This window comes from Sus scrofa, chromosome 10 (assembly GCF_054392235.1).
Source record: "Sus scrofa isolate SSC_HxYL_T2T_F1_AM1 chromosome 10, Sscrofa_HxYL_maternal_Yorkshire_Landrace_v2.0, whole genome shotgun sequence".
Lineage (NCBI taxonomy): Eukaryota > Metazoa > Chordata > Mammalia > Artiodactyla > Suidae > Sus > Sus scrofa.
Window position 1 is genome coordinate 29,427,905 of NC_139392.1, and position 27,351 is coordinate 29,455,255.

General features: G+C 62.3%; 1 protein-coding gene across 1 annotated transcript in view; it reads right to left on the bottom strand.

The window, feature by feature from the left end:
- Nucleotides 1-24,271, bottom strand: part of LOC146398904 (uncharacterized) — a 129,189-nt gene extending 104,918 nt beyond the window's left edge. Inside the window, exon 1 of the mRNA XM_084979537.1 lies at nucleotides 24,110-24,271. The gene's annotated coding sequence lies outside the window, so the exon portion shown is untranslated. The remainder of the gene's footprint in view (nucleotides 1-24,109) is intronic.
- Between the last annotated feature and the right edge of the window lie 3,080 nt (nucleotides 24,272-27,351).

A 27,351-nucleotide genomic window follows, 5' to 3' on the forward strand; every position in this document is an offset into this window, starting at 1 on the left:
TAGGACCTCGCCTCCACTTTTCCAAGGGATCCCATCACCCTCTTCCTGCCTCACAAAACTAACCCTAACTTCAACCTCTCAGCTGGGGCTCCGCTGCCATCCTCACCCTCCCTCCCCCACGCTCGCGGTGGCCCTCCCCATTCCCTCTGAGCTCCCTTCCCCTCCACGCAGCTAACCCTCCTGCACTCAACCCCCATACCTGCCCTGCACTGAAGCCGGTCCCTCCCCAACCACGCACCTTTCCCCCAAACACTTCCTGGGACCTTCCCTCCCCTTTTCCCAAGCATCCTAGGCACCCTCTTCCCTTCTCAAAAAGATAAACACAAACCTACCTTGGACCTGCCCGCTGCAGCCCTGCTCATGCCCTCAGCTCCTTCACCCATGCTCGCTCGCCGCGGTGTCCCTCAGCAGTCGCTCCGGGGGCTCCCTTCCCCGGCACGCACGCGAACCCCCACGCACGCCACGGCACGCACGCAACCCCCTCGCACGCCACAGCACGCACGCAACCCCCACGCAGGCGCTCTGCACAACCGCGTCCCCGCCCCCCTCGCCCCTCTCTGCCCCCACCCACACCCCCCCCCTTCCTGGAAACTTTCCCCATCAGCTCAAAGGCATCCAACCTACCCACCCCTCTACCCCCTTCTCAAAGAAACAATCAAACGAACAAACACACACAGCAAGCCAAAAACCAAAACAAAAAACACCTCACTTGAACCTGTCTGCTGGAACTCCACTGACAGCCTTACCTCAGTCCCCCCCTGCTCCCCTGGCCCTCAGCACTCCCTTCAGCTCTCCCTTCCCCTCTGTTCAGGCACTACCCACAAGCCCCTCCCAGCTGCCCTGGCCCATTCCCACACGAACCCCTCTGGGCTCCTTTCCTGACATCCTTCCGCTCCCATGTGCTAAGGGGTCCTCATCCTCCACCCTCTTCCCCCTTCACAACAACCAACCAAAAACCAAAAACCAGCAACAAAAACCACCACCACCGCAGCAGCCACCAAAACCTACCTTGAACCTATCCCCTAGAATGCCCCTCACAACCTCCCCGCAGGGCCCCAGGCTCTCCGTGTCCCTCTCCATTCCCTCCGGCCTCCCTTCCCCTGCACCCACGCAACCCCCACGCACGCTCGGGGGGCAAGGGGTGCCTGCCCGCCTCCACGCTCCCCGCACTCGCACAGGCCCAACCCTTCCTAGGACCTCGCCTCCACTTTTCCAAGGGATCCCATCCACCCTCTTCCTGCCTCTCAAAACTAACCCTAACTTCAACCTCTCAGCTGGGGCTCCGCTGCCATCCTCACCTCCCTCCCCCACGCTCGCGGTGGCCCTCCCCATTCCCTCTGAGCTCCCTTCCCCTCCACGCAGCTAACCCTCCTGCACTCAACCCCCATACCTGCCCTGCACTGAAGCCGGTCCCTCCCCAACCACGCACCTTTCCCCCAAACACTTCCTGGGACCTTCCCTCCCCTTTTCCCAAGCATCCTAGGCACCCTCTTCCCTTCTCAAAAAGATAAACACAAACCTACCTTGGACCTGCCCGCTGCAGCCCTGCTCACGCCCTCAGCTCCTTCACCCATGCTCGCTCGCCGCGGTGTCCCTCAGCAGTCGCTCCGGGGGCTCCCTTCCCCGGCACGCACGCGAACCCCCACGCACGCCAGGGCACGCACGCAACCCCCTCGCACGCCACTGCACGCACGCAACCCCCACGCAGGCGCTCTGCACAACCGCGTCCCCGCCCCCCTCGCCCCTCTCTGCCCCCACCCACACCACCCCCTTCCTGAAAACTTTCCCCATCAGCTCAAAGGCATCCAACCTACCCACCCCTCTACCCCCTTCTCAAACAAACAATCAAACGAACAAACACACACAGCAAGCCAAAAACCAAAACAAAAAACACCTCACTTGAACCTGTCTGCTGGAACTCCACTGACAGCCTTACCTCAGTCCCCCCCTGCTCCCCTGGCCCTCAGCACTCCCTTCAGCTCTCCCTTCCCCTCTGTTCAGGCACTACCCACAAGCCCCTCCCAGCTGCCCTGGCCCATTCCCACACGAACCCCTCTGGGCTCCTTTCCTGACATCCTTCCGCTCCCATGTGCTAAGGGGTCCTCATCCTCCACCCTCTTCCCCCTTCACAACAACCAACCAAAAACCAAAAACCAGCAACAAAAACCACCACCACCGCAGCAGCCACCAAAACCTACCTTGAACCTATCCCCTAGAATGCCCCTCACAACCTCCCCGCAGGGCCCCAGGCTCTCCGTGTCCCTCTCCATTCCCTCCGGCCTCCCTTCCCCTGCACCCACGCAACCCCCACGCACGCTCGGGGGGCAAGGGGTGCCTGCCCGCCTCCACGCTCCCCGCACTCGCACAGGCCCAACCCTTCCTAGGACCTCGCCTCCACTTTTCCAAGGGATCCCATCCACCCTCTTCCTGCCTCTCAAAACTAACCCTAACTTCAACCTCTCAGCTGGGGCTCCGCTGCCATCCTCACCTCCCTCCCCCACGCTCGCGGTGGCCCTCCCCATTCCCTCTGAGCTCCCTTCCCCTCCACGCAGCTAACCCTCCTGCACTCAACCCCCATACCTGCCCTGCACTGAAGCCGGTCCCTCCCCAACCACGCACCTTTCCCCCAAACACTTCCTGGGACCTTCCCTCCCCTTTTCCCAAGCATCCTAGGCACCCTCTTCCCTTCTCAAAAAGATAAACACAAACCTACCTTGGACCTGCCCGCTGCAGCCCTGCTCACGCCCTCAGCTCCTTCACCCATGCTCGCTCGCCGCGGTGTCCCTCAGCAGTCGCTCCGGGGGCTCCCTTCCCCGGCACGCACGCGAACCCCCACGCACGCCAGGGCACGCACGCAACCCCCTCGCACGCCACGGCACGCACGCAACCCCCACGCAGGCGCTCTGCACAACCGCGTCCCCGCCCCCCTCGCCCCTCTCTGCCCCCACCCACACCCCCCCCTTCCTGAAAACTTTCCCCATCAGCTCAAAGGCATCCAACCTACCCACCCCTCTACCCCCTTCTCAAACAAACAATCAAACGAACAAACACACACAGCAAGCCAAAAACCAAAACAAAAAACACCTCACTTGAACCTGTCTGCTGGAACTCCACTGACAGCCTTACCTCAGTCCCCCCCTGCTCCCCTGGCCCTCAGCACTCCCTTCAGCTCTCCCTTCCCCTCTGTTCAGGCACTACCCACAAGCCCCTCCCAGCTGCCCTGGCCCATTCCCACACGAACCCCTCTGGGCTCCTTTCCTGACATCCTTCCGCTCCCATGTGCTAAGGGGTCCTCATCCTCCACCCTCTTCCCCCTTCACAACAACCAACCAAAAACCAAAAACCAGCAACAAAAACCACCACCACCGCAGCAGCCACCAAAACCTACCTTGAACCTATTCCCTAGAATGCCCCTCACAACCTCCCCGCAGGGCCCCAGGCTCTCCGTGTCCCTCTCCATTCCCTCCGGCCTCCCTTCCCCTGCACCCACGCAACCCCCACGCACGCTCGGGGGGCAAGGGGTGCCTGCCCGCCTCCACGCTCCCCGCACTCGCACAGGCCCAACCCTTCCTAGGACCTCGCCTCCACTTTTCCAAGGGATCCCATCCACCCTCTTCCTGCCTCACAAAACTAACCCTAACTTCAACCTCTCAGCTGGGGCTCCGCTGCCATCCTCACCTCCCTCCCCCACGCTCGCGGTGGCCCTCCCCATTCCCTCTGAGCTCCCTTCCCCTCCACGCAGCTAACCCTCCTGCACTCAACCCCCATACCTGCCCTGCACTGAAGCCGGTCCCTCCCCAACCACGCACCTTTCCCCCAAACACTTCCTGGGACCTTCCCTCCCCTTTTCCCAAGCATCCTAGGCACCCTCTTCCCTTCTCAAAAAGATAAACACAAACCTACCTTGGACCTGCCCGCTGCAGCCCTGCTCACGCCCTCAGCTCCTTCACCCATGCTCGCTCGCCGCGGTGTCCCTCAGCAGTCGCTCCGGGGGCTCCCTTCCCCGGCACGCACGCGAACCCCCACGCACGCCAGGGCACGCACGCAACCCCCTCGCACGCCACTGCACGCACGCAACCCCCACGCAGGCGCTCTGCACAACCGCGTCCCCGCCCCCCTCGCCCCTCTCTGCCCCCACCCACACCCCCCCCTTCCTGAAAACTTTCCCCATCAGCTCAAAGGCATCCAACCTACCCACCCCTCTACCCCCTTCTCAAACAAACAATCAAACGAACAAACACACACAGCAAGCCAAAAACCAAAACAAAAAACACCTCACTTGAACCTGTCTGCTGGAACTCCACTGACAGCCTTACCTCAGTCCCCCCCTGCTCCCCTGGCCCTCAGCACTCCCTTCAGCTCTCCCTTCCCCTCTGTTCAGGCACTACCCACAAGCCCCTCCCAGCTGCCCTGGCCCATTCCCACACGAACCCCTCTGGGCTCCTTTCCTGACATCCTTCCGCTCCCATGTGCTAAGGGGTCCTCATCCTCCACCCTCTTCCCCCTTCACAACAACCAACCAAAAACCAAAAACCAGCAACAAAAACCACCACCACCGCAGCAGCCACCAAAACCTACCTTGAACCTATCCCCTAGAATGCCCCTCACAACCTCCCCGCAGGGCCCCAGGCTCTCCGTGTCCCTCTCCATTCCCTCCGGCCTCCCTTCCCCTGCACCCACGCAACCCCCACGCACGCTCGGGGGGCAAGGGGTGCCTGCCCGCCTCCACGCTCCCCGCACTCGCACAGGCCCAACCCTTCCTAGGACCTCGCCTCCACTTTTCCAAGGGATCCCATCCACCCTCTTCCTGCCTCTCAAAACTAACCCTAACTTCAACCTCTCAGCTGGGGCTCCGCTGCCATCCTCACCTCCCTCCCCCACGCTCGCGGTGGCCCTCCCCATTCCCTCTGAGCTCCCTTCCCCTCCACGCAGCTAACCCTCCTGCACTCAACCCCCATACCTGCCCTGCACTGAAGCCGGTCCCTCCCCAACCACGCACCTTTCCCCCAAACACTTCCTGGGACCTTCCCTCCCCTTTTCCCAAGCATCCTAGGCACCCTCTTCCCTTCTCAAAAAGATAAACACAAACCTACCTTGGACCTGTCCGCTGCAGCCCTGCTCACGCCCTCAGCTCCTTCACCCATGCTCGCTCGCCGCGGTGTCCCTCAGCAGTCGCTCCGGGGGCTCCCTTCCCCGGCACGCACGCGAACCCCCACGCACGCCAGGGCACGCACGCAACCCCCTCGCACGCCACGGCACGCACGCAACCCCCACGCAGGCGCTCTGCACAACCGCGTCCCCGCCCCCCTCGCCCCTCTCTGCCCCCACCCACACCCCCCCCTTCCTGAAAACTTTCCCCATCAGCTCAAAGGCATCCAACCTACCCACCCCTCTACCCCCTTCTCAAACAAACAATCAAACGAACAAACACACACAGCAAGCCAAAAACCAAAACAAAAAACACCTCACTTGAACCTGTCTGCTGGAACTCCACTGACAGCCTTACCTCAGTCCCCCCCTGCTCCCCTGGCCCTCAGCACTCCCTTCAGCTCTCCCTTCCCCTCTGTTCAGGCACTACCCACAAGCCCCTCCCAGCTGCCCTGGCCCATTCCCACACGAACCCCTCTGGGCTCCTTTCCTGACATCCTTCCGCTCCCATGTGCTAAGGGGTCCTCATTCTCCACCCTCTTCCCCCTTCACAACAACCAACCAAAAGCCAAAAACCAACAACAAAAACCACCACCACCGCAGCAGCCACCAAAACCTACCTTGAACCTATCCCCTAGAATGCCCCTCACAACCTCCCCGCAGGGCCCCAGGCTCTCCGTGTCCCTCTCCATTCCCTCCGGCCTCCCTTCCCCTGCACCCACGCAACCCCCACGCACGCTCGGGGGGCAAGGGGTGCCTGCCCGCCTCCACGCTCCCCGCACTCGCACAGGCCCAACCCTTCCTAGGACCTCGCCTCCACTTTTCCAAGGGATCCCATCCACCCTCTTCCTGCCTCTCAAAACTAACCCTAACTTCAACCTCTCAGCTGGGGCTCCGCTGCCATCCTCACCTCCCTCCCCCACGCTCGCGGTGGCCCTCCCCATTCCCTCTGAGCTCCCTTCCCCTCCACGCAGCTAACCCTCCTGCACTCAACCCCCATACCTGCCCTGCACTGAAGCCGGTCCCTCCCCAACCACGCACCTTTCCCCCAAACACTTCCTGGGACCTTCCCTCCCCCTTTCCCAAGCATCCTAGGCACCCTCTTCCCTTCTCAAAAAGATAAACACAAACCTACCTTGGACCTGCCCGCTGCAGCCCTGCTCACGCCCTCAGCTCCTTCACCCATGCTCGCTCGCTGCGGTGTCCCTCAGCAGTCGCTCCGGGGGCTCCCTTCCCCGGCACGCACGCGAACCCCCACGCACGCCACGGCACGCACGCAACCCCCTCGCACAGCACGCACGCAACCCCCACGCAGGCGCTCTGCACAACCGCGTCCCCGCCCCCCTCGCCCCTCTCTGCCCCCACCCACACCCCCCCCTTCCTGGAAACTTTCCCCATCAGCTCAAAGGCATCCAACCTACCCACCCCTCTACCCCCTTCTCAAACAAACAATCAAACGAACAAACACACACAGCAAGCCAAAAACCACAACAAAAAACACCTCACTTGAACCTGTCTGCTGGAACTCCACTGACAGCCTTACCTCAGTCCCCCCCTGCTCCCCTGGCCCTCAGCACTCCCTTCAGCTCTCCCTTCCCCTCTGTTCAGGCACTACCCACAAGCCCCTCCCAGCTGCCCTGGCCCATTCCCACACGAACCCCTCTGGGCTCCTTTCCTGACATCCTTCCGCTCCCATGTGCTAAGGGGTCCTCATCCTCCACCCTCTTCCCCCTTCACAACAACCAACCAAAAACCAAAAACCAGCAACAAAAACCACCACCACCGCAGCAGCCACCAAAACCTACCTTGAACCTATCCCCTAGAATGCCCCTCACAACCTCCCCGCAGGGCCCCAGGCTCTCCGTGTCCCTCTCCATTCCCTCCGGCCTCCCTTCCCCTGCACCCACGCAACCCCCACGCACGCTCGGGGGGCAAGGGGTGCCTGCCCGCCTCCACGCTCCCCGCACTCGCACAGGCCCAACCCTTCCTAGGACCTCGCCTCCACTTTTCCAAGGGATCCCATCACCCTCTTCCTGCCTCACAAAACTAACCCTAACTTCAACCTCTCAGCTGGGGCTCCGCTGCCATCCTCACCCTCCCTCCCCCACGCTCGCGGTGGCCCTCCCCATTCCCTCTGAGCTCCCTTCCCCTCCACGCAGCTAACCCTCCTGCACTCAACCCCCATACCTGCCCTGCACTGAAGCCGGTCCCTCCCCAACCACGCACCTTTCCCCCAAACACTTCCTGGGACCTTCCCTCCCCTTTTCCCAAGCATCCTAGGCACCCTCTTCCCTTCTCAAAAAGATAAACACAAACCTACCTTGGACCTGCCCGCTGCAGCCCTGCTCATGCCCTCAGCTCCTTCACCCATGCTCGCTCGCCGCGGTGTCCCTCAGCAGTCGCTCCGGGGGCTCCCTTCCCCGGCACGCACGCGAACCCCCACGCACGCCACGGCACGCACGCAACCCCCTCGCACGCCACAGCACGCACGCAACCCCCACGCAGGCGCTCTGCACAACCGCGTCCCCGCCCCCCTCGCCCCTCTCTGCCCCCACCCACACCCCCCCCCTTCCTGGAAACTTTCCCCATCAGCTCAAAGGCATCCAACCTACCCACCCCTCTACCCCCTTCTCAAAGAAACAATCAAACGAACAAACACACACAGCAAGCCAAAAACCAAAACAAAAAACACCTCACTTGAACCTGTCTGCTGGAACTCCACTGACAGCCTTACCTCAGTCCCCCCCTGCTCCCCTGGCCCTCAGCACTCCCTTCAGCTCTCCCTTCCCCTCTGTTCAGGCACTACCCACAAGCCCCTCCCAGCTGCCCTGGCCCATTCCCACACGAACCCCTCTGGGCTCCTTTCCTGACATCCTTCCGCTCCCATGTGCTAAGGGGTCCTCATCCTCCACCCTCTTCCCCCTTCACAACAACCAACCAAAAACCAAAAACCAGCAACAAAAACCACCACCACCGCAGCAGCCACCAAAACCTACCTTGAACCTATCCCCTAGAATGCCCCTCACAACCTCCCCGCAGGGCCCCAGGCTCTCCGTGTCCCTCTCCATTCCCTCCGGCCTCCCTTCCCCTGCACCCACGCAACCCCCACGCACGCTCGGGGGGCAAGGGGTGCCTGCCCGCCTCCACGCTCCCCGCACTCGCACAGGCCCAACCCTTCCTAGGACCTCGCCTCCACTTTTCCAAGGGATCCCATCCACCCTCTTCCTGCCTCTCAAAACTAACCCTAACTTCAACCTCTCAGCTGGGGCTCCGCTGCCATCCTCACCTCCCTCCCCCACGCTCGCGGTGGCCCTCCCCATTCCCTCTGAGCTCCCTTCCCCTCCACGCAGCTAACCCTCCTGCACTCAACCCCCATACCTGCCCTGCACTGAAGCCGGTCCCTCCCCAACCACGCACCTTTCCCCCAAACACTTCCTGGGACCTTCCCTCCCCTTTTCCCAAGCATCCTAGGCACCCTCTTCCCTTCTCAAAAAGATAAACACAAACCTACCTTGGACCTGCCCGCTGCAGCCCTGCTCACGCCCTCAGCTCCTTCACCCATGCTCGCTCGCCGCGGTGTCCCTCAGCAGTCGCTCCGGGGGCTCCCTTCCCCGGCACGCACGCGAACCCCCACGCACGCCAGGGCACGCACGCAACCCCCTCGCACGCCACGGCACGCACGCAACCCCCACGCAGGCGCTCTGCACAACCGCGTCCCCGCCCCCCTCGCCCCTCTCTGCCCCCACCCACACCCCCCCCTTCCTGAAAACTTTCCCCATCAGCTCAAAGGCATCCAACCTACCCACCCCTCTACCCCCTTCTCAAACAAACAATCAAACGAACAAACACACACAGCAAGCCAAAAACCAAAACAAAAAACACCTCACTTGAACCTGTCTGCTGGAACTCCACTGACAGCCTTACCTCAGTCCCCCCCTGCTCCCCTGGCCCTCAGCACTCCCTTCAGCTCTCCCTTCCCCTCTGTTCAGGCACTACCCACAAGCCCCTCCCAGCTGCCCTGGCCCATTCCCACACGAACCCCTCTGGGCTCCTTTCCTGACATCCTTCCGCTCCCATGTGCTAAGGGGTCCTCATCCTCCACCCTCTTCCCCCTTCACAACAACCAACCAAAAACCAAAAACCAGCAACAAAAACCACCACCACCGCAGCAGCCACCAAAACCTACCTTGAACCTATCCCCTAGAATGCCCCTCACAACCTCCCCGCAGGGCCCCAGGCTCTCCGTGTCCCTCTCCATTCCCTCCGGCCTCCCTTCCCCTGCACCCACGCAACCCCCACGCACGCTCGGGGGGCAAGGGGTGCCTGCCCGCCTCCACGCTCCCCGCACTCGCACAGGCCCAACCCTTCCTAGGACCTCGCCTCCACTTTTCCAAGGGATCCCATCCACCCTCTTCCTGCCTCTCAAAACTAACCCTAACTTCAACCTCTCAGCTGGGGCTCCGCTGCCATCCTCACCTCCCTCCCCCACGCTCGCGGTGGCCCTCCCCATTCCCTCTGAGCTCCCTTCCCCTCCACGCAGCTAACCCTCCTGCACTCAACCCCCATACCTGCCCTGCACTGAAGCCGGTCCCTCCCCAACCACGCACCTTTCCCCCAAACACTTCCTGGGACCTTCCCTCCCCCTTTCCCAAGCATCCTAGGCACCCTCTTCCCTTCTCAAAAAGATAAACACAAACCTACCTTGGACCTGCCCGCTGCAGCCCTGCTCACGCCCTCAGCTCCTTCACCCATGCTCGCTCGCTGCGGTGTCCCTCAGCAGTCGCTCCGGGGGCTCCCTTCCCCGGCACGCACGCGAACCCCCACGCACGCCACGGCACGCACGCAACCCCCTCGCACAGCACGCACGCAACCCCCACGCAGGCGCTCTGCACAACCGCGTCCCCGCCCCCCTCGCCCCTCTCTGCCCCCACCCACACCCCCCCCTTCCTGGAAACTTTCCCCATCAGCTCAAAGGCATCCAACCTACCCACCCCTCTACCCCCTTCTCAAACAAACAATCAAACGAACAAACACACACAGCAAGCCAAAAACCACAACAAAAAACACCTCACTTGAACCTGTCTGCTGGAACTCCACTGACAGCCTTACCTCAGTCCCCCCCTGCTCCCCTGGCCCTCAGCACTCCCTTCAGCTCTCCCTTCCCCTCTGTTCAGGCACTACCCACAAGCCCCTCCCAGCTGCCCTGGCCCATTCCCACACGAACCCCTCTGGGCTCCTTTCCTGACATCCTTCCGCTCCCATGTGCTAAGGGGTCCTCATCCTCCACCCTCTTCCCCCTTCACAACAACCAACCAAAAACCAAAAACCAGCAACAAAAACCACCACCACCGCAGCAGCCACCAAAACCTACCTTGAACCTATCCCCTAGAATGCCCCTCACAACCTCCCCGCAGGGCCCCAGGCTCTCCGTGTCCCTCTCCATTCCCTCCGGCCTCCCTTCCCCTGCACCCACGCAACCCCCACGCACGCTCGGGGGGCAAGGGGTGCCTGCCCGCCTCCACGCTCCCCGCACTCGCACAGGCCCAACCCTTCCTAGGACCTCGCCTCCACTTTTCCAAGGGATCCCATCACCCTCTTCCTGCCTCACAAAACTAACCCTAACTTCAACCTCTCAGCTGGGGCTCCGCTGCCATCCTCACCCTCCCTCCCCCACGCTCGCGGTGGCCCTCCCCATTCCCTCTGAGCTCCCTTCCCCTCCACGCAGCTAACCCTCCTGCACTCAACCCCCATACCTGCCCTGCACTGAAGCCGGTCCCTCCCCAACCACGCACCTTTCCCCCAAACACTTCCTGGGACCTTCCCTCCCCTTTTCCCAAGCATCCTAGGCACCCTCTTCCCTTCTCAAAAAGATAAACACAAACCTACCTTGGACCTGCCCGCTGCAGCCCTGCTCATGCCCTCAGCTCCTTCACCCATGCTCGCTCGCCGCGGTGTCCCTCAGCAGTCGCTCCGGGGGCTCCCTTCCCCGGCACGCACGCGAACCCCCACGCACGCCACGGCACGCACGCAACCCCCTCGCACGCCACAGCACGCACGCAACCCCCACGCAGGCGCTCTGCACAACCGCGTCCCCGCCCCCCTCGCCCCTCTCTGCCCCCACCCACACCCCCCCCCTTCCTGGAAACTTTCCCCATCAGCTCAAAGGCATCCAACCTACCCACCCCTCTACCCCCTTCTCAAAGAAACAATCAAACGAACAAACACACACAGCAAGCCAAAAACCAAAACAAAAAACACCTCACTTGAACCTGTCTGCTGGAACTCCACTGACAGCCTTACCTCAGTCCCCCCCTGCTCCCCTGGCCCTCAGCACTCCCTTCAGCTCTCCCTTCCCCTCTGTTCAGGCACTACCCACAAGCCCCTCCCAGCTGCCCTGGCCCATTCCCACACGAACCCCTCTGGGCTCCTTTCCTGACATCCTTCCGCTCCCATGTGCTAAGGGGTCCTCATCCTCCACCCTCTTCCCCCTTCACAACAACCAACCAAAAACCAAAAACCAGCAACAAAAACCACCACCACCGCAGCAGCCACCAAAACCTACCTTGAACCTATCCCCTAGAATGCCCCTCACAACCTCCCCGCAGGGCCCCAGGCTCTCCGTGTCCCTCTCCATTCCCTCCGGCCTCCCTTCCCCTGCACCCACGCAACCCCCACGCACGCTCGGGGGGCAAGGGGTGCCTGCCCGCCTCCACGCTCCCCGCACTCGCACAGGCCCAACCCTTCCTAGGACCTCGCCTCCACTTTTCCAAGGGATCCCATCCACCCTCTTCCTGCCTCTCAAAACTAACCCTAACTTCAACCTCTCAGCTGGGGCTCCGCTGCCATCCTCACCTCCCTCCCCCACGCTCGCGGTGGCCCTCCCCATTCCCTCTGAGCTCCCTTCCCCTCCACGCAGCTAACCCTCCTGCACTCAACCCCCATACCTGCCCTGCACTGAAGCCGGTCCCTCCCCAACCACGCACCTTTCCCCCAAACACTTCCTGGGACCTTCCCTCCCCTTTTCCCAAGCATCCTAGGCACCCTCTTCCCTTCTCAAAAAGATAAACACAAACCTACCTTGGACCTGCCCGCTGCAGCCCTGCTCACGCCCTCAGCTCCTTCACCCATGCTCGCTCGCCGCGGTGTCCCTCAGCAGTCGCTCCGGGGGCTCCCTTCCCCGGCACGCACGCGAACCCCCACGCACGCCAGGGCACGCACGCAACCCCCTCGCACGCCACGGCACGCACGCAACCCCCACGCAGGCGCTCTGCACAACCGCGTCCCCGCCCCCCTCGCCCCTCTCTGCCCCCACCCACACCCCCCCCTTCCTGAAAACTTTCCCCATCAGCTCAAAGGCATCCAACCTACCCACCCCTCTACCCCCTTCTCAAACAAACAATCAAACGAACAAACACACACAGCAAGCCAAAAACCAAAACAAAAAACACCTCACTTGAACCTGTCTGCTGGAACTCCACTGACAGCCTTACCTCAGTCCCCCCCTGCTCCCCTGGCCCTCAGCACTCCCTTCAGCTCTCCCTTCCCCTCTGTTCAGGCACTACCCACAAGCCCCTCCCAGCTGCCCTGGCCCATTCCCACACGAACCCCTCTGGGCTCCTTTCCTGACATCCTTCCGCTCCCATGTGCTAAGGGGTCCTCATCCTCCACCCTCTTCCCCCTTCACAACAACCAACCAAAAACCAAAAACCAGCAACAAAAACCACCACCACCGCAGCAGCCACCAAAACCTACCTTGAACCTATCCCCTAGAATGCCCCTCACAACCTCCCCGCAGGGCCCCAGGCTCTCCGTGTCCCTCTCCATTCCCTCCGGCCTCCCTTCCCCTGCACCCACGCAACCCCCACGCACGCTCGGGGGGCAAGGGGTGCCTGCCCGCCTCCACGCTCCCCGCACTCGCACAGGCCCAACCCTTCCTAGGACCTCGCCTCCACTTTTCCAAGGGATCCCATCCACCCTCTTCCTGCCTCTCAAAACTAACCCTAACTTCAACCTCTCAGCTGGGGCTCCGCTGCCATCCTCACCTCCCTCCCCCACGCTCGCGGTGGCCCTCCCCATTCCCTCTGAGCTCCCTTCCCCTCCACGCAGCTAACCCTCCTGCACTCAACCCCCATACCTGCCCTGCACTGAAGCCGGTCCCTCCCCAACCACGCACCTTTCCCCCAAACACTTCCTGGGACCTTCCCTCCCCTTTTCCCAAGCATCCTAGGCACCCTCTTCCCTTCTCAAAAAGATAAACACAAACCTACCTTGGACCTGCCCGCTGCAGCCCTGCTCATGCCCTCAGCTCCTTCACCCATGCTCGCTCGCCGCGGTGTCACTCAGCAGTCGCTCCGGGGGCTCCCTTCCCCGGCACGCACGCGAACCCCCACGCACGCCACGGCACGCACGCAACCCCCTCGCACGCCACAGCACGCACGCAACCCCCACGCAGGCGCTCTGCACAACCGCGTCCCCGCCCCCCTCGCCCCTCTCTGCCCCCACCCACACCCCCCCCCTTCCTGGAAACTTTCCCCATCAGCTCAAAGGCATCCAACCTACCCACCCCTCTACCCCCTTCTCAAAGAAACAATCAAACGAACAAACACACACAGCAAGCCAAAAACCAAAACAAAAAACACCTCACTTGAACCTGTCTGCTGGAACTCCACTGACAGCCTTACCTCAGTCCCCCCCTGCTCCCCTGGCCCTCAGCACTCCCTTCAGCTCTCCCTTCCCCTCTGTTCAGGCACTACCCACAAGCCCCTCCCAGCTGCCCTGGCCCATTCCCACACGAACCCCTCTGGGCTCCTTTCCTGACATCCTTCCGCTCCCATGTGCTAAGGGGTCCTCATCCTCCACCCTCTTCCCCCTTCACAACAACCAACCAAAAACCAAAAACCAGCAACAAAAACCACCACCACCGCAGCAGCCACCAAAACCTACCTTGAACCTATCCCCTAGAATGCCCCTCACAACCTCCCCGCAGGGCCCCAGGCTCTCCGTGTCCCTCTCCATTCCCTCCGGCCTCCCTTCCCCTGCACCCACGCAACCCCCACGCACGCTCGGGGGGCAAGGGGTGCCTGCCCGCCTCCACGCTCCCCGCACTCGCACAGGCCCAACCCTTCCTAGGACCTCGCCTCCACTTTTCCAAGGGATCCCATCCACCCTCTTCCTGCCTCTCAAAACTAACCCTAACTTCAACCTCTCAGCTGGGGCTCCGCTGCCATCCTCACCTCCCTCCCCCACGCTCGCGGTGGCCCTCCCCATTCCCTCTGAGCTCCCTTCCCCTCCACGCAGCTAACCCTCCTGCACTCAACCCCCATACCTGCCCTGCACTGAAGCCGGTCCCTCCCCAACCACGCACCTTTCCCCCAAACACTTCCTGGGACCTTCCCTCCCCTTTTCCCAAGCATCCTAGGCACCCTCTTCCCTTCTCAAAAAGATAAACACAAACCTACCTTGGACCTGCCCGCTGCAGCCCTGCTCACGCCCTCAGCTCCTTCACCCATGCTCGCTCGCCGCGGTGTCCCTCAGCAGTCGCTCCGGGGGCTCCCTTCCCCGGCACGCACGCGAACCCCCACGCACGCCAGGGCACGCACGCAACCCCCTCGCACGCCACGGCACGCACGCAACCCCCACGCAGGCGCTCTGCACAACCGCGTCCCCGCCCCCCTCGCCCCTCTCTGCCCCCACCCACACCCCCCCCTTCCTGAAAACTTTCCCCATCAGCTCAAAGGCATCCAACCTACCCACCCCTCTACCCCCTTCTCAAACAAACAATCAAACGAACAAACACACACAGCAAGCCAAAAACCAAAACAAAAAACACCTCACTTGAACCTGTCTGCTGGAACTCCACTGACAGCCTTACCTCAGTCCCCCCCTGCTCCCCTGGCCCTCAGCACTCCCTTCAGCTCTCCCTTCCCCTCTGTTCAGGCACTACCCACAAGCCCCTCCCAGCTGCCCTGGCCCATTCCCACACGAACCCCTCTGGGCTCCTTTCCTGACATCCTTCCGCTCCCATGTGCTAAGGGGTCCTCATCCTCCACCCTCTTCCCCCTTCACAACAACCAACCAAAAACCAAAAACCAGCAACAAAAACCACCACCACCGCAGCAGCCACCAAAACCTACCTTGAACCTATCCCCTAGAATGCCCCTCACAACCTCCCCGCAGGGCCCCAGGCTCTCCGTGTCCCTCTCCATTCCCTCCGGCCTCCCTTCCCCTGCACCCACGCAACCCCCACGCACGCTCGGGGGGCAAGGGGTGCCTGCCCGCCTCCACGCTCCCCGCACTCGCACAGGCCCAACCCTTCCTAGGACCTCGCCTCCACTTTTCCAAGGGATCCCATCACCCTCTTCCTGCCTCACAAAACTAACCCTAACTTCAACCTCTCAGCTGGGGCTCCGCTGCCATCCTCACCCTCCCTCCCCCACGCTCGCGGTGGCCCTCCCCATTCCCTCTGAGCTCCCTTCCCCTCCACGCAGCTAACCCTCCTGCACTCAACCCCCATACCTGCCCTGCACTGAAGCCGGTCCCTCCCCAACCACGCACCTTTCCCCCAAACACTTCCTGGGACCTTCCCTCCCCCTTTCCCAAGCATCCTAGGCACCCTCTTCCCTTCTCAAAAAGATAAACACAAACCTACCTTGGACCTGCCCGCTGCAGCCCTGCTCACGCCCTCAGCTCCTTCACCCATGCTCGCTCGCTGCGGTGTCCCTCAGCAGTCGCTCCGGGGGCTCCCTTCCCCGGCACGCACGCGAACCCCCACGCACGCCACGGCACGCACGCAACCCCCTCGCACAGCACGCACGCAACCCCCACGCAGGCGCTCTGCACAACCGCGTCCCCGCCCCCCTCGCCCCTCTCTGCCCCCACCCACACCCCCCCCTTCCTGGAAACTTTCCCCATCAGCTCAAAGGCATCCAACCTACCCACCCCTCTACCCCCTTCTCAAAGAAACAATCAAACGAACAAACACACACAGCAAGCCAAAAACCAAAACAAAAAACACCTCACTTGAACCTGTCTGCTGGAACTCCACTGACAGCCTTACCTCAGTCCCCCCCTGCTCCCCTGGCCCTCAGCACTCCTTTCAGCTCTCCCTTCCCCTCTGTTCAGGCACTACCCACAAGCCCCTCCCAGCTGCCCTGGCCCATTCCCACACGAACCCCTCTGGGCTCCTTTCCTGACATCCTTCCGCTCCCATGTGCTAAGGGGTCCTCATCCTCCACCCTCTTCCCCCTTCACAACAACCAACCAAAAACCAAAAACCAACAACAAAAACCACCACCACCGCAGCAGCCACCAAAACCTACCTTGAACCTATCCCCTAGAATGCCCCTCACAACCTCCCCGCAGGGCCCCAGGCTCTCCGTGTCCCTCTCCATTCCCTCCGGCCTCCCTTCCCCTGCACCCACGCAACCCCCACGCACGCTCGGGGGGCAAGGGGTGCCTGCCCGCCTCCACGCTCCCCGCACTCGCACAGGCCCAACCCTTCCTAGGACCTCGCCTCCACTTTTCCAAGGGATCCCATCCACCCTCTTCCTCCCTCACAAAACTAACCCTAACTTCAACCTCTCAGCTGGGGCTCCGCTGCCATCCTCACCCTCCCTCCCCCACGCTCGCGGTGGCCCTCCCCATTCCCTCTGAGCTCCCTTCCCCTCCACGCAGCTAACCCTCCTGCACTCAACCCCCATACCTGCCCTGCACTGAAGCCGGTCCCTCCCCAACCACGCACCTTTCCCCCAAACACTTCCTGGGACCTTCCCTCCCCTTTTCCCAAGCATCCTAGGCACCCTCTTCCCTTCTCAAAAAGATAAACACAAACCTACCTTGGACCTGCCCGCTGCAGCCCTGCTCATGCCCTCAGCTCCTTCACCCATGCTCGCTCGCCGCGGTGTCCCTCAGCAGTCGCTCCGGGGGCTCCCTTCCCCGGCACGCACGCCAGGGCACGCACGCAACCCCCTCGCACGCCACGGCACGCACGCAACCCCCACGCAGGCGCTCTGCACAACCGCGTCCCCGCCCCCCTCGCCCCTCTCTGCCCCCACCCACACCCCCCCCTTCCTGGAAACTTTCCCCATCAGCTCAAAGGCATCCAACCTACCCACCCCTCTACCCCCTTCTCAAACAAACAATCAAACGAACAAACACACACAGCAAGCCAAAAACCACAACAAAAAACACCTCACTTGAACCTGTCTGCTGGAACTCCACTGACAGCCTTACCTCAGTCCCCCCCTGCTCCCCTGGCCCTCAGCACTCCCTTCAGCTCTCCCTTCCCCTCTGTTCAGGCACTACCCACAAGCCCCTCCCAGCTGCCCTGGCCCATTCCCACACGAACCCCTCTGGGCTCCTTTCCTGACATCCTTCCGCTCCCATGTGCTAAGGGGTCCTCATCCTCCACCCTCTTCCCCCTTCACAACAACCAACCAAAAACCAAAAACCAGCAACAAAAACCACCACCACCGCAGCAGCCACCAAAACCTACCTTGAACCTATCCCCTAGAATGCCCCTCACAACCTCCCCGCAGGGCCCCAGGCTCTCCGTGTCCCTCTCCATTCCCTCCGGCCTCCCTTCCCCTGCACCCACGCAACCCCCACGCACGCTCGGGGGGCAAGGGGTGCCTGCCCGCCTCCACGCTCCCCGCACTCGCACAGGCCCAACCCTTCCTAGGACCTCGCCTCCACTTTTCCAAGGGATCCCATCACCCTCTTCCTGCCTCACAAAACTAACCCTAACTTCAACCTCTCAGCTGGGGCTCCGCTGCCATCCTCACCCTCCCTCCCCCACGCTCGCGGTGGCCCTCCCCATTCCCTCTGAGCTCCCTTCCCCTCCACGCAGCTAACCCTCCTGCACTCAACCCCCATACCTGCCCTGCACTGAAGCCGGTCCCTCCCCAACCACGCACCTTTCCCCCAAACACTTCCTGGGACCTTCCCTCCCCTTTTCCCAAGCATCCTAGGCACCCTCTTCCCTTCTCAAAAAGATAAACACAAACCTACCTTGGACCTGCCCGCTGCAGCCCTGCTCATGCCCTCAGCTCCTTCACCCATGCTCGCTCGCCGCGGTGTCCCTCAGCAGTCGCTCCGGGGGCTCCCTTCCCCGGCACGCACGCGAACCCCCACGCACGCCACGGCACGCACGCAACCCCCTCGCACGCCACAGCACGCACGCAACCCCCACGCAGGCGCTCTGCACAACCGCGTCCCCGCCCCCCTCGCCCCTCTCTGCCCCCACCCACACCCCCCCCCTTCCTGGAAACTTTCCCCATCAGCTCAAAGGCATCCAACCTACCCACCCCTCTACCCCCTTCTCAAAGAAACAATCAAACGAACAAACACACACAGCAAGCCAAAAACCAAAACAAAAAACACCTCACTTGAACCTGTCTGCTGGAACTCCACTGACAGCCTTACCTCAGTCCCCCCCTGCTCCCCTGGCCCTCAGCACTCCCTTCAGCTCTCCCTTCCCCTCTGTTCAGGCACTACCCACAAGCCCCTCCCAGCTGCCCTGGCCCATTCCCACACGAACCCCTCTGGGCTCCTTTCCTGACATCCTTCCGCTCCCATGTGCTAAGGGGTCCTCATCCTCCACCCTCTTCCCCCTTCACAACAACCAACCAAAAACCAAAAACCAGCAACAAAAACCACCACCACCGCAGCAGCCACCAAAACCTACCTTGAACCTATCCCCTAGAATGCCCCTCACAACCTCCCCGCAGGGCCCCAGGCTCTCCGTGTCCCTCTCCATTCCCTCCGGCCTCCCTTCCCCTGCACCCACGCAACCCCCACGCACGCTCGGGGGGCAAGGGGTGCCTGCCCGCCTCCACGCTCCCCGCACTCGCACAGGCCCAACCCTTCCTAGGACCTCGCCTCCACTTTTCCAAGGGATCCCATCCACCCTCTTCCTGCCTCTCAAAACTAACCCTAACTTCAACCTCTCAGCTGGGGCTCCGCTGCCATCCTCACCTCCCTCCCCCACGCTCGCGGTGGCCCTCCCCATTCCCTCTGAGCTCCCTTCCCCTCCACGCAGCTAACCCTCCTGCACTCAACCCCCATACCTGCCCTGCACTGAAGCCGGTCCCTCCCCAACCACGCACCTTTCCCCCAAACACTTCCTGGGACCTTCCCTCCCCTTTTCCCAAGCATCCTAGGCACCCTCTTCCCTTCTCAAAAAGATAAACACAAACCTACCTTGGACCTGCCCGCTGCAGCCCTGCTCACGCCCTCAGCTCCTTCACCCATGCTCGCTCGCCGCGGTGTCCCTCAGCAGTCGCTCCGGGGGCTCCCTTCCCCGGCACGCACGCGAACCCCCACGCACGCCAGGGCACGCACGCAACCCCCTCGCACGCCACGGCACGCACGCAACCCCCACGCAGGCGCTCTGCACAACCGCGTCCCCGCCCCCCTCGCCCCTCTCTGCCCCCACCCACACCCCCCCCTTCCTGAAAACTTTCCCCATCAGCTCAAAGGCATCCAACCTACCCACCCCTCTACCCCCTTCTCAAACAAACAATCAAACGAACAAACACACACAGCAAGCCAAAAACCAAAACAAAAAACACCTCACTTGAACCTGTCTGCTGGAACTCCACTGACAGCCTTACCTCAGTCCCCCCCTGCTCCCCTGGCCCTCAGCACTCCCTTCAGCTCTCCCTTCCCCTCTGTTCAGGCACTACCCACAAGCCCCTCCCAGCTGCCCTGGCCCATTCCCACACGAACCCCTCTGGGCTCCTTTCCTGACATCCTTCCGCTCCCATGTGCTAAGGGGTCCTCATCCTCCACCCTCTTCCCCCTTCACAACAACCAACCAAAAACCAAAAACCAGCAACAAAAACCACCACCACCGCAGCAGCCACCAAAACCTACCTTGAACCTATCCCCTAGAATGCCCCTCACAACCTCCCCGCAGGGCCCCAGGCTCTCCGTGTCCCTCTCCATTCCCTCCGGCCTCCCTTCCCCTGCACCCACGCAACCCCCACGCACGCTCGGGGGGCAAGGGGTGCCTGCCCGCCTCCACGCTCCCCGCACTCGCACAGGCCCAACCCTTCCTAGGACCTCGCCTCCACTTTTCCAAGGGATCCCATCCACCCTCTTCCTGCCTCTCAAAACTAACCCTAACTTCAACCTCTCAGCTGGGGCTCCGCTGCCATCCTCACCTCCCTCCCCCACGCTCGCGGTGGCCCTCCCCATTCCCTCTGAGCTCCCTTCCCCTCCACGCAGCTAACCCTCCTGCACTCAACCCCCATACCTGCCCTGCACTGAAGCCGGTCCCTCCCCAACCACGCACCTTTCCCCCAAACACTTCCTGGGACCTTCCCTCCCCTTTTCCCAAGCATCCTAGGCACCCTCTTCCCTTCTCAAAAAGATAAACACAAACCTACCTTGGACCTGCCCGCTGCAGCCCTGCTCATGCCCTCAGCTCCTTCACCCATGCTCGCTCGCCGCGGTGTCCCTCAGCAGTCGCTCCGGGGGCTCCCTTCCCCGGCACGCACGCGAACCCCCACGCACGCCACGGCACGCACGCAACCCCCTCGCACGCCACAGCACGCACGCAACCCCCACGCAGGCGCTCTGCACAACCGCGTCCCCGCCCCCCTCGCCCCTCTCTGCCCCCACCCACACCCCCCCCCTTCCTGGAAACTTTCCCCATCAGCTCAAAGGCATCCAACCTACCCACCCCTCTACCCCCTTCTCAAAGAAACAATCAAACGAACAAACACACACAGCAAGCCAAAAACCAAAACAAAAAACACCTCACTTGAACCTGTCTGCTGGAACTCCACTGACAGCCTTACCTCAGTCCCCCCCTGCTCCCCTGGCCCTCAGCACTCCCTTCAGCTCTCCCTTCCCCTCTGTTCAGGCACTACCCACAAGCCCCTCCCAGCTGCCCTGGCCCATTCCCACACGAACCCCTCTGGGCTCCTTTCCTGACATCCTTCCGCTCCCATGTGCTAAGGGGTCCTCATCCTCCACCCTCTTCCCCCTTCACAACAACCAACCAAAAACCAAAAACCAGCAACAAAAACCACCACCACCGCAGCAGCCACCAAAACCTACCTTGAACCTATCCCCTAGAATGCCCCTCACAACCTCCCCGCAGGGCCCCAGGCTCTCCGTGTCCCTCTCCATTCCCTCCGGCCTCCCTTCCCCTGCACCCACGCAACCCCCACGCACGCTCGGGGGGCAAGGGGTGCCTGCCCGCCTCCACGCTCCCCGCACTCGCACAGGCCCAACCCTTCCTAGGACCTCGCCTCCACTTTTCCAAGGGATCCCATCCACCCTCTTCCTGCCTCTCAAAACTAACCCTAACTTCAACCTCTCAGCTGGGGCTCCGCTGCCATCCTCACCTCCCTCCCCCACGCTCGCGGTGGCCCTCCCCATTCCCTCTGAGCTCCCTTCCCCTCCACGCAGCTAACCCTCCTGCACTCAACCCCCATACCTGCCCTGCACTGAAGCCGGTCCCTCCCCAACCACGCACCTTTCCCCCAAACACTTCCTGGGACCTTCCCTCCCCTTTTCCCAAGCATCCTAGGCACCCTCTTCCCTTCTCAAAAAGATAAACACAAACCTACCTTGGACCTGCCCGCTGCAGCCCTGCTCACGCCCTCAGCTCCTTCACCCATGCTCGCTCGCCGCGGTGTCCCTCAGCAGTCGCTCCGGGGGCTCCCTTCCCCGGCACGCACGCGAACCCCCACGCACGCCAGGGCACGCACGCAACCCCCTCGCACGCCACGGCACGCACGCAACCCCCACGCAGGCGCTCTGCACAACCGCGTCCCCGCCCCCCTCGCCCCTCTCTGCCCCCACCCACACCCCCCCCTTCCTGAAAACTTTCCCCATCAGCTCAAAGGCATCCAACCTACCCACCCCTCTACCCCCTTCTCAAACAAACAATCAAACGAACAAACACACACAGCAAGCCAAAAACCAAAACAAAAAACACCTCACTTGAACCTGTCTGCTGGAACTCCACTGACAGCCTTACCTCAGTCCCCCCCTGCTCCCCTGGCCCTCAGCACTCCCTTCAGCTCTCCCTTCCCCTCTGTTCAGGCACTACCCACAAGCCCCTCCCAGCTGCCCTGGCCCATTCCCACACGAACCCCTCTGGGCTCCTTTCCTGACATCCTTCCGCTCCCATGTGCTAAGGGGTCCTCATCCTCCACCCTCTTCCCCCTTCACAACAACCAACCAAAAACCAAAAACCAGCAACAAAAACCACCACCACCGCAGCAGCCACCAAAACCTACCTTGAACCTATCCCCTAGAATGCCCCTCACAACCTCCCCGCAGGGCCCCAGGCTCTCCGTGTCCCTCTCCATTCCCTCCGGCCTCCCTTCCCCTGCACCCACGCAACCCCCACGCACGCTCGGGGGGCAAGGGGTGCCTGCCCGCCTCCACGCTCCCCGCACTCGCACAGGCCCAACCCTTCCTAGGACCTCGCCTCCACTTTTCCAAGGGATCCCATCACCCTCTTCCTGCCTCACAAAACTAACCCTAACTTCAACCTCTCAGCTGGGGCTCCGCTGCCATCCTCACCCTCCCTCCCCCACGCTCGCGGTGGCCCTCCCCATTCCCTCTGAGCTCCCTTCCCCTCCACGCAGCTAACCCTCCTGCACTCAACCCCCATACCTGCCCTGCACTGAAGCCGGTCCCTCCCCAACCACGCACCTTTCCCCCAAACACTTCCTGGGACCTTCCCTCCCCTTTTCCCAAGCATCCTAGGCACCCTCTTCCCTTCTCAAAAAGATAAACACAAACCTACCTTGGACCTGCCCGCTGCAGCCCTGCTCATGCCCTCAGCTCCTTCACCCATGCTCGCTCGCCGCGGTGTCCCTCAGCAGTCGCTCCGGGGGCTCCCTTCCCCGGCACGCACGCGAACCCCCACGCACGCCACGGCACGCACGCAACCCCCTCGCACGCCACGGCACGCACGCAACCCCCACGCAGGCGCTCTGCACAACCGCGTCCCCGCCCCCCTCGCCCCTCTCTGCCCCCACCCACACCCCCCCCCTTCCTGGAAACTTTCCCCATCAGCTCAAAGGCATCCAACCTACCCACCCCTCTACCCCCTTCTCAAACAAACAATCAAACGAACAAACACACACAGCAAGCCAAAAACCAAAACAAAAAACACCTCACTTGAACCTGTCTGCTGGAACTCCACTGACAGCCTTACCTCAGTCCCCCCCTGCTCCCCTGGCCCTCAGCACTCCCTTCAGCTCTCCCTTCCCCTCTGTTCAGGCACTACCCACAAGCCCCTCCCAGCTGCCCTGGCCCATTCCCACACGAACCCCTCTGGGCTCCTTTCCTGACATCCTTCCGCTCCCATGTGCTAAGGGGTCCTCATCCTCCACCCTCTTCCCCCTTCACAACAACCAACCAAAAACCAAAAACCAGCAACAAAAACCACCACCACCGCAGCAGCCACCAAAACCTACCTTGAACCTATCCCCTAGAATGCCCCTCACAACCTCCCCGCAGGGCCCCAGGCTCTCCGTGTCCCTCTCCATTCCCTCCGGCCTCCCTTCCCCTGCACCCACGCAACCCCCACGCACGCTCGGGGGGCAAGGGGTGCCTGCCCGCCTCCACGCTCCCCGCACTCGCACAGGCCCAACCCTTCCTAGGACCTCGCCTCCACTTTTCCAAGGGATCCCATCCACCCTCTTCCTGCCTCTCAAAACTAACCCTAACTTCAACCTCTCAGCTGGGGCTCCGCTGCCATCCTCACCTCCCTCCCCCACGCTCGCGGTGGCCCTCCCCATTCCCTCTGAGCTCCCTTCCCCTCCACGCAGCTAACCCTCCTGCACTCAACCCCCATACCTGCCCTGCACTGAAGCCGGTCCCTCCCCAACCACGCACCTTTCCCCCAAACACTTCCTGGGACCTTCCCTCCCCTTTTCCCAAGCATCCTAGGCACCCTCTTCCCTTCTCAAAAAGATAAACACAAACCTACCTTGGACCTGCCCGCTGCAGCCCTGCTCACGCCCTCAGCTCCTTCACCCATGCTCGCTCGCCGCGGTGTCCCTCAGCAGTCGCTCCGGGGGCTCCCTTCCCCGGCACGCACGCGAACCCCCACGCACGCCAGGGCACGCACGCAACCCCCTCGCACGCCACTGCACGCACGCAACCCCCACGCAGGCGCTCTGCACAACCGCGTCCCCGCCCCCCTCGCCCCTCTCTGCCCCCACCCACACCCCCCCCTTCCTGAAAACTTTCCCCATCAGCTCAAAGGCATCCAACCTACCCACCCCTCTACCCCCTTCTCAAACAAACAATCAAACGAACAAACACACACAGCAAGCCAAAAACCACAACAAAAAACACCTCACTTGAACCTGTCTGCTGGAACTCCACTGACAGCCTTACCTCAGTCCCCCCCTGCTCCCCTGGCCCTCAGCACTCCCTTCAGCTCTCCCTTCCCCTCTGTTCAGGCACTACCCACAAGCCCCTCCCAGCTGCCCTGGCCCATTCCCACAAGAACCCCTCTGGGCTCCTTTCCTGACATCCTTCCGCTCCCATGTGCTAAGGGGTCCTCATCCTCCACCCTCTTCCCCCTTCACAACAACCAACCAAAAACCAAAAACCAGCAACAAAAACCACCACCACCGCAGCAGCCACCAAAACCTACCTTGAACCTATCCCCTAGAATGCCCCTCACAACCTCCCCGCAGGGCCCCAGGCTCTCCGTGTCCCTCTCCATTCCCTCCGGCCTCCCTTCCCCTGCACCCACGCAACCCCCACGCACGCTCGGGGGGCAAGGGGTGCCTGCCCGCCTCCACGCTCCCCGCACTCGCACAGGCCCAACCCTTCCTAGGACCTCGCCTCCACTTTTCCAAGGGATCCCATCCACCCTCTTCCTGCCTCTCAAAACTAACCCTAACTTCAACCTCTCAGCTGGGGCTCCGCTGCCATCCTCACCTCCCTCCCCCACGCTCGCGGTGGCCCTCCCCATTCCCTCTGAGCTCCCTTCCCCTCCACGCAGCTAACCCTCCTGCACTCAACCCCCATACCTGCCCTGCACTGAAGCCGGTCCCTCCCCAACCACGCACCTTTCCCCCAAACACTTCCTGGGACCTTCCCTCCCCTTTTCCCAAGCATCCTAGGCACCCTCTTCCCTTCTCAAAAAGATAAACACAAACCTACCTTGGACCTGCCCGCTGCAGCCCTGCTCACGCCCTCAGCTCCTTCACCCATGCTCGCTCGCCGCGGTGTCCCTCAGCAGTCGCTCCGGGGGCTCCCTTCCCCGGCACGCACGCGAACCCCCACGCACGCCAGGGCACGCACGCAACCCCCTCGCACGCCACTGCACGCACGCAACCCCCACGCAGGCGCTCTGCACAACCGCGTCCCCGCCCCCCTCGCCCCTCTCTGCCCCCACCCACACCCCCCCCTTCCTGAAAACTTTCCCCATCAGCTCAAAGGCATCCAACCTACCCACCCCTCTACCCCCTTCTCAAACAAACAATCAAACGAACAAACACACACAGCAAGCCAAAAACCAAAACAAAAAACACCTCACTTGAACCTGTCTGCTGGAACTCCACTGACAGCCTTACCTCAGTCCCCCCCTGCTCCCCTGGCCCTCAGCACTCCCTTCAGCTCTCCCTTCCCCTCTGTTCAGGCACTACCCACAAGCCCCTCCCAGCTGCCCTGGCCCATTCCCACACGAACCCCTCTGGGCTCCTTTCCTGACATCCTTCCGCTCCCATGTGCTAAGGGGTCCTCATCCTCCACCCTCTTCCCCCTTCACAACAACCAACCAAAAACCAAAAACCAGCAACAAAAACCACCACCACCGCAGCAGCCACCAAAACCTACCTTGAACCTATCCCCTAGAATGCCCCTCACAACCTCCCCGCAGGGCCCCAGGCTCTCCGTGTCCCTCTCCATTCCCTCCGGCCTCCCTTCCCCTGCACCCACGCAACCCCCACGCACGCTCGGGGGGCAAGGGGTGCCTGCCCGCCTCCACGCTCCCCGCACTCGCACAGGCCCAACCCTTCCTAGGACCTCGCCTCCACTTTTCCAAGGGATCCCATCCACCCTCTTCCTGCCTCTCAAAACTAACCCTAACTTCAACCTCTCAGCTGGGGCTCCGCTGCCATCCTCACCTCCCTCCCCCACGCTCGCGGTGGCCCTCCCCATTCCCTCTGAGCTCCCTTCCCCTCCACGCAGCTAACCCTCCTGCACTCAACCCCCATACCTGCCCTGCACTGAAGCCGGTCCCTCCCCAACCACGCACCTTTCCCCCAAACACTTCCTGGGACCTTCCCTCCCCTTTTCCCAAGCATCCTAGGCACCCTCTTCCCTTCTCAAAAAGATAAACACAAACCTACCTTGGACCTGTCCGCTGCAGCCCTGCTCACGCCCTCAGCTCCTTCACCCATGCTCGCTCGCTGTGGTGTCCCTCAGCAGTCGCTCCGGGGGCTCCCTTCCCCGGCACGCACGCGAACCCCCACGCACGCCACGGCACGCACGCAACCCCCTCGCACGGCACGCACGCAACCCCCACGCAGGCGCTCTGCACAACCGCGTCCCCGCCCCCCTCGCCCCTCTCTGCCCCCACCCACACCCCCCCCCTTCCTGGAAACTTTCCCCATCAGCTCAAAGGCATCCAACCTACCCACCCCTCTACCCCCTTCTCAAACAAACAATCAAACGAACAAACACACACAGCAAGCCAAAAACCAAAACAAAAAACACCTCACTTGAACCTGTCTGCTGGAACTCCACTGACAGCCTTACCTCAGTCCCCCCCTGCTCCCCTGGCCCTCAGCACTCCCTTCAGCTCTCCCTTCCCCTCTGTTCAGGCACTACCCACAAGCCCCTCCCAGCTGCCCTGGCCCATTCCCACACGAACCCCTCTGGGCTCCTTTCCTGACATCCTTCCGCTCCCATGTGCTAAGGGGTCCTCATCCTCCACCCTCTTCCCCCTTCACAACAACCAACCAAAAACCAAAAACCAGCAACAAAAACCACCACCACCGCAGCAGCCACCAAAACCTACCTTGAACCTATCCCCTAGAATGCCCCTCACAACCTCCCCGCAGGGCCCCAGGCCCTCCGTGTCCCTCTCCATTCCCTCCGGCCTCCCTTCCCCTGCACCCACGCAACCCCCACGCACGCTCGGGGGGCAAGGGGTGCCTGCCCGCCTCCACGCTCCCCGCACTCGCACAGGCCCAACCCTTCCTAGGACCT